The 6,322-nt window shown below is 38.1% G+C and overlaps 1 pseudogene; it reads right to left on the bottom strand.

Moving 5' to 3' along the window:
* Positions 1-2,981: 2,981 nt before the first annotated feature.
* LOC102895711 lies at positions 2,982-3,599 on the bottom strand (annotated as a pseudogene).
* Between the last annotated feature and the right edge of the window lie 2,723 nt (positions 3,600-6,322).

Raw genomic sequence — 6,322 nt, 5'->3', positions numbered from 1 at the left:
TTCCTCTTATGACTGCTTTTGCTGTGTCCCAAAAGTTTTGATATGTTGTACTATCATTATCATTTGTTTCTATGTATCTCTTGATCTTTCTTTTTATTTCTTCCCTGACCCAGTTATTCTTCAGTAGCATGTTGTTTACTCTCATGTATTATAGTTCTTCCAGCTTTCTTCTTACAGTTGATCTCCAGCTTCAAAGCATTATGATCAGAGAATATGATTCACATGATTTCATCCCTCTTATATTTGTTGAGGGTATGTTTGTGTCCCAGTATGTGGTCAATCCTTGAGAATGTTCCATGTGCACTAGAGAAGAATGGATAAGCAGCTGTTTGGGGATGAACGGCTCTCTAAATGTCAATTATGTCCAGTTGGTCTAATGTGTCTGATATTATTTCCTTATTGATTTTCTGTTTGGATGATCTGTCCATATCCGAAAGTGAGGTATTTCAGTCCCCTACTGAGACAGTGTTTTGGTCTGTTTCTCCCTTTAGTTCTGTTAGTAATTGCTTTATATATTTCAGGGCTCCCTGACTGAGAGTATAGATTTTAATAAGTATTTTGTCTCTTTGTGTTCCCTTCCCTTTATCACGATGACGTGTCCCTCAGTATCGTTCTTTATCTTTTTTATTTTGAAGTCTATTTCATCTGATATTAGTACCACTACCACTTCCCTGAATTTATATTTAGGGTGATTATTGAAGTATGAGATTTTCTTACAGCCATTCTATGTTTTTCTTTCTGGTAGCTCAGTGTTTCCATTGCTTCCTAGTCTTTTTGTGTCTGTTTTTGTTTGTTTGTTTGTTTGTTTGTTTTTGTTTTTGTTTTTGTTTGGGTTTAAGGGTTTTCCCTCTAGTCCTCCTGGTTTATGTTATATACTTCAGTTCTGAATCTTTAGCCTGTGTTTACCATTATGAATATGTAGATGATAGTTATATATATAGTCGTCCATTTTCTTCTGCGTGTGCCTTATCTCCATTTCCTTTTGTGAATTTAGATCTTTGAATCCTCCCCTTTTCAGTCATTGGTATCTCAATTTGTTCCTATGTATGCTGAACGTTCATTTCTATCTTGCAATAGCAAATCTCTTCTTACTGTTTAAGCTTATAATACCCAGTTCTTAGTAAGGGTAGCACTCCTTGTTTCTATCAGCTTGTGAGTCACCTTACTCCTAATTATGTGCTTTTAAAAAAATTTTGGTTTGGTTGAGCTGATCCCTTTCAGTATTTCCTGTAATGTAGGCTTTGTATTGGAGAATTCCCTCTATTTTGTATGTCTGGAAATGTTTTTATTTCTCCTTCATGTCTAAAGAAGAGCTTAGCTGGATACATTATTTTCGGCTGGTAGTACCTTTCATTTAATAATTTGAATATTGGATCCCACTCCTTTCTGGCCAGTAAGGTTTGTGCTGAGAAGTCCAATGATAATCTAATGGGTTTTCCTTTTTAGGTTACCATCTTCTTTTCCCTGGCTTCCCTGAGAATTGTCTTTGTTGTTAATTTTTGATAATTTTAATAGAATTTGTCTTGGATAAGGCCTTTTTGGGTTGAGATAGTTGAGTGTTCTGTTGACTTCTTGAATTCCAAGCTCCAGCTCATTTCGTAGATTTGGGAATTTCTTGCTAACTATTTGTCTGAGAATGCTTTCTAATTCCTGCTCTTTTTCCTCCTCTTCGAGAATGGCCATTATTCTTATGTTTCCTCTTCTGATGGTATCAGCTAGTTCTTTTATTTCTTTTTCATTACTTTTCATTATTTGGTTTCTCTCTTCTTTCTTCTGATTCATTTCTATTTCTGTTTTCGATATTACTGATCCTCTCCTCCATTTAATTGACTTTATTTTCCATGTTTGCATTTCATTTTCCAAGCTATTTCATTTTTCATCTCTTGCAATTGTTCTTTATCTCCAGAAGTTCCATCTGGTTCTTTTTGAAGGTGTCAATCTCCTTGCTAAAGAACTCATTCTGCTCATCTAGTTGTTTTTTCAATTCCTTAAATTGTTGATGTGAATTTTGGATCTCATTGAGTTTTTTCCAGAAGTACCATCCTGAATTCTCTGACATTTAAGACGCATATTTCTATGTCTGTCAGTTTATTTTCTGTAGATTTTCCTCTTTCTTTCTGAGATGCCTTGTCACCTTGGTTGTTCATGGTGTTTAATGGACTATTTCTCCACCTGGGCATTAATGGAAGTGTATTCTTCTTCTTTTTTTCCAGAAAGATTTATTTTGTAAAGGTCTCCCTTTAGCCTATTGCAAAGAAGGCAATTTTCTTTTGGTTTCCAGTAAGTGGCATCTAAGCCTCTTGGATCCCTGTTTTATATAAAGTCTTAATAATGCCTTTTTTTCTTATAGATGTTTAATCATGCTCGCTAACCTCAGTCTCAGTCCCTATCAATAGCAACAGTTTTGGTAGCATTTGCTCATGTTCCCCTGAGACTCTGTGGTATTCAGTCTTGGAGAATATGGAGGGAGGAACTCTCTGGGTTGAGAGATGGGTGCTGTGGCTCGGCCTCCTGTTTTGCAGCTGGGGCTAGTAATAATCAACTGTTTTTCCTCTGTCACCCTGGCTTCTCTGCCATCCCCACTACTCTGATTTCTGGCCTGATCCCTGGGTACTGCCACTGGCTGAGTGGAGCTCACAGCTCTCCCAGGCAGGGTTGTTCAGGGAACCTGCAACACCTTCTCCCCTCACCCTCCTCCTTTATGGGGGTCCGGCTGGGGGAGGCAGCTTCTTTGTTTCTCCTAGTCTACTGCCCAACTCCCAGGGTTCTGACCTGTGTTAGCTCTTATGTGCAGATCCCAAGCTCAGACGTGGTGATGTGCAATTTGGGTGTTTTTGTCAAGTTGTAGATATTCAGCTTATTGTCATTTCAAGGGGAGAGATTCCAGGAAGTCTCTCACTCCACCATGTTTCTGATATCACTCCTGTGATTTTTTTTTCATGGTAGCAATACAGTTTATTAAGTGTGCCTTATTACAGGTGCTAAGGCTTGTCCAAGGTGCTCTTAATGTATAAAGCCCAGATATTCTGCTAATTCTTTTTGAACAATGACACCAGGATATTGACAGCTAAGTGGACAATGTACACAGGTGCATCATCTGTCATCTTAACATGGCCAACAGTCACTGCCAGATGCAGCACCTTTTCATCTGGAACTTGATCTGGATTTCACTTCATCGACTTTGGTCACCATGTTCTCATTGTGGGTCAGCATGGAAGAGAACTTGCCTGCCTTATTCAGTCTTGGGCCCAGGATTCATGGGATCTGCTTGATCAGAGACTCTGAAGCCAAAAATGTATCATACTTCTTTGCTTTTTATTCTTGCTGAATTTCTTCAGCACCTCGATGTTCATGTGGGGAATAGCCACAGCCTTGGCCTCGTCACAATGCTGTTGGTCCTCCAGAAAACATACAGAGAACTTCGGGTGGGTAGTGGATTTAAGCCTGAGGGTGCCCCAGAAACGTTTTCCTTCTGAGGGTCATAGCTCTTCAAGTTGATCTGCAGCCCCACTGTCTCCAAAATCCCCCACACTTGTGCTGGTTCCTTGCCGGATTTCTTGCACCACCTCAAGAGAGTATCCTGAGAGACTGCTACTCATGATGCCTCTTACCAAAAAAAGAAAAAAAAAACAGAAAAGAGAGCTAGGTATTACATTTTCAATGACCCACCCTGATTCTATTAAACCTCCTAATAATGTCTCCCTGCACTACCACAGCAGTTCACTTGAGATTCCTGAGTTCTCTATGTCTCTCTCTCTTTTTTAATATGAGCAATATAGACTCTTCATTCTCAAATTAAAAAGAATTAAGAAAAATATCCATCAATTTTAGAGTTTGCTTCTAATCTGATTTTGGGAAGACTCACTTTTCCTCGCCAATACATTTCTTTACAATAGGGGCAATCATTTGTACAGTCTTTTTAATTTGGTCCATGAAATGATGAAAAAGAAAGCCAAATCAACCAATTTTTTTTCAATTTAGTGTTTTCCATCCTAATGAAATTGCTTTTCTGTGATATTTCAGGGATGGAAATACAGTGATGTGCTACTTAAAATGAATTACCTGTACTCTTAACTACAACTGAGATAATTGCCACATCTTTCAATTCCTAACAGGTGATTTCTTTTCCTTATAAGCTTCGGGGACACTCTAATCATAACATATAGTTTGAACATTATATTTCTTCAAATCTTATTTCCTAATCTACCTTATAAATTACCATTATTCCTCTTCTAGACTGTTCATAAATATTTTCCTTGGAGCTTAGACTTTTTTGTTTAGTCTTATTTTAAAGTTGCATTTTGGGCAGCATCATCTACATTGGTTGTGGCATAATTATATTAAGGAATATAAGAGAAGCTTGTGGTACTTTAAAATAATTAGTTTAGTTTTTTCCTCTTAGAAGTCCAAAATTAGTTTACGAATTGACAATTTCCCACCTTATTGATTCTTAATAACTAATGGGACTCTAGAATTTCATATTATTTTGGCAGTGAACTAAACTCCTTCAAAAATTGAAAAAAAAAACTAAATATAGCAATGCAGAGAGTTATTGCATCTATCTGCATGTTATATTTCTTGTGTTTTGATTTGCTTCAAAAATTTTACTACAGTAAAAATCTCAGTGTTATGTTTTATTTCTAGATGGTTCCTTGAAAAATCACCAAAGGGTCAGAATCAGCATCACTTTCAGAAATCATTGGCCAGTGATCTAATGTCTCCTAGGAAGAGTCTCATCAGGAAAAGTAGGAAATTTTCTCAGGGCTTTCTCTCATCTCTGTCAGTAGCACAGATCACTCCTAAACCATAACAACCTAATCTGGAGACCCTTTGGGCTGTAGACAGTGGAACTGAGAGTGGTACAAAAGTGATATGCATTGTGCTGAGATGAGTGGAACTCTCAGGGTGGGTGCTGGTGGGAGAATAGGCTAATGACAGGCTCACTCTGAAACAGCTGCTGCAATGGGTATAGCCTCACTTCTAGGGAAAGTAAGAAAGGGGAGAATGGGATGGGCATGGCGCAAAAAGCAAGGACCATACCACACAGAGGCGAGATTAATATCTCATTGGTGGCTTGAACTAGAAATAAACAGTAACCAGGGTCTTTAGACAAAGCAGGTGGTACCTCAGTGATTCATGCTCTCAGAGATATTAGGTAATCTAGGGAAGGACCAAAATCAAGTCTCATCCTTGCAAACTTTATTTACATGGGTATAACATATAAATATAGGAAAGGTCATTGTGAAAGACTTATTTTTACAACTATATATATTTTTGACAATCTACTTATCAGGAGGCAGGATATACATGCTGTCCCCTTGAACTTAGGCAGGCTTGTGACTACCTGTATCCAATAGAATACAGCAGAAGTAATGTTATCTGACTCCTTAGGCTCAGTAAAAAAAAGGAAAGGTAGCTACTGCCTTGTTCACTACAACAGTCTTGCTTAGAGTCCTGAGTCTCCATTTAAAAGGACAACTACCTTATGGCAGTCATACAGTAAGGAAACCAAGCTACATAAATAGACTATGTATAGATGCTCCAGTTGATGGCCAAAAACCAACTGCCAGCCATGTGAGTGTACCATCTTGGACTTCCAAGTCAAGACTTCACATGACTGAAGAAGCCCCAGATAACATTTTACCACAGCTGCATAAGAGCCTCAAGTGAAAAATACTACCTGAGCTCTTCATGAATTCCTGACTCCAGGCAGTATAGTTTAACCAGTATCCACTCCTGATGTTAAGAAAACATAGCTAGTCTTAAAACCTCATATAAAACATTACTTAATAATTAGACTGTAAATTGAATTAAGCCTAATAGTTTTTGCTTTCTTCTCCTTTATGATTTAACCATTTTCTCCTTGCCTTCAGTGGGATCTATTCAGCATTTCTCTCTTGTATTTCAAGGAGCTGAGTTTTTTGCCAATAAAGCAGACCTAGTTTCCACAATGACCTGCCCCCTCTCTCCCTCAGTGGCCCTTGTGAATTAGTCAAGACTCTCTCAGTCAAAGGTGATAGAAACCTAATTCAAACTAGTTTAAGAAAAAAATAGGAGGCTATTTATTGGTCTAATGCCTAGAACATCCAGGGATAGAGCTAACTTTAACCAGGCTATAACCAGAAATTCAGACAATATTTTTTCTCTCTCTCTCTCTTCCTCACCTCTTCCTCTCATCATGTTCCTATTCATTCTCTGCCTCCCTGTCTCTCTCTTCATTTCTGTCTTTCTCTATCTCTTTTTCTATCTCTATCTCTACCTCTATCCATCTCCGTCTCTGTCCCTTTCACTCTCTTCTTCTCTTCCTCTTTCCTTCTCTCTC

Source organism: Pteropus alecto, unplaced genomic scaffold (genome assembly GCF_000325575.1).
Source record: "Pteropus alecto unplaced genomic scaffold, ASM32557v1 scaffold229, whole genome shotgun sequence".
Lineage (NCBI taxonomy): Eukaryota > Metazoa > Chordata > Mammalia > Chiroptera > Pteropodidae > Pteropus > Pteropus alecto.
This window is presented reverse-complemented; position numbering and strand designations above follow the sequence as displayed.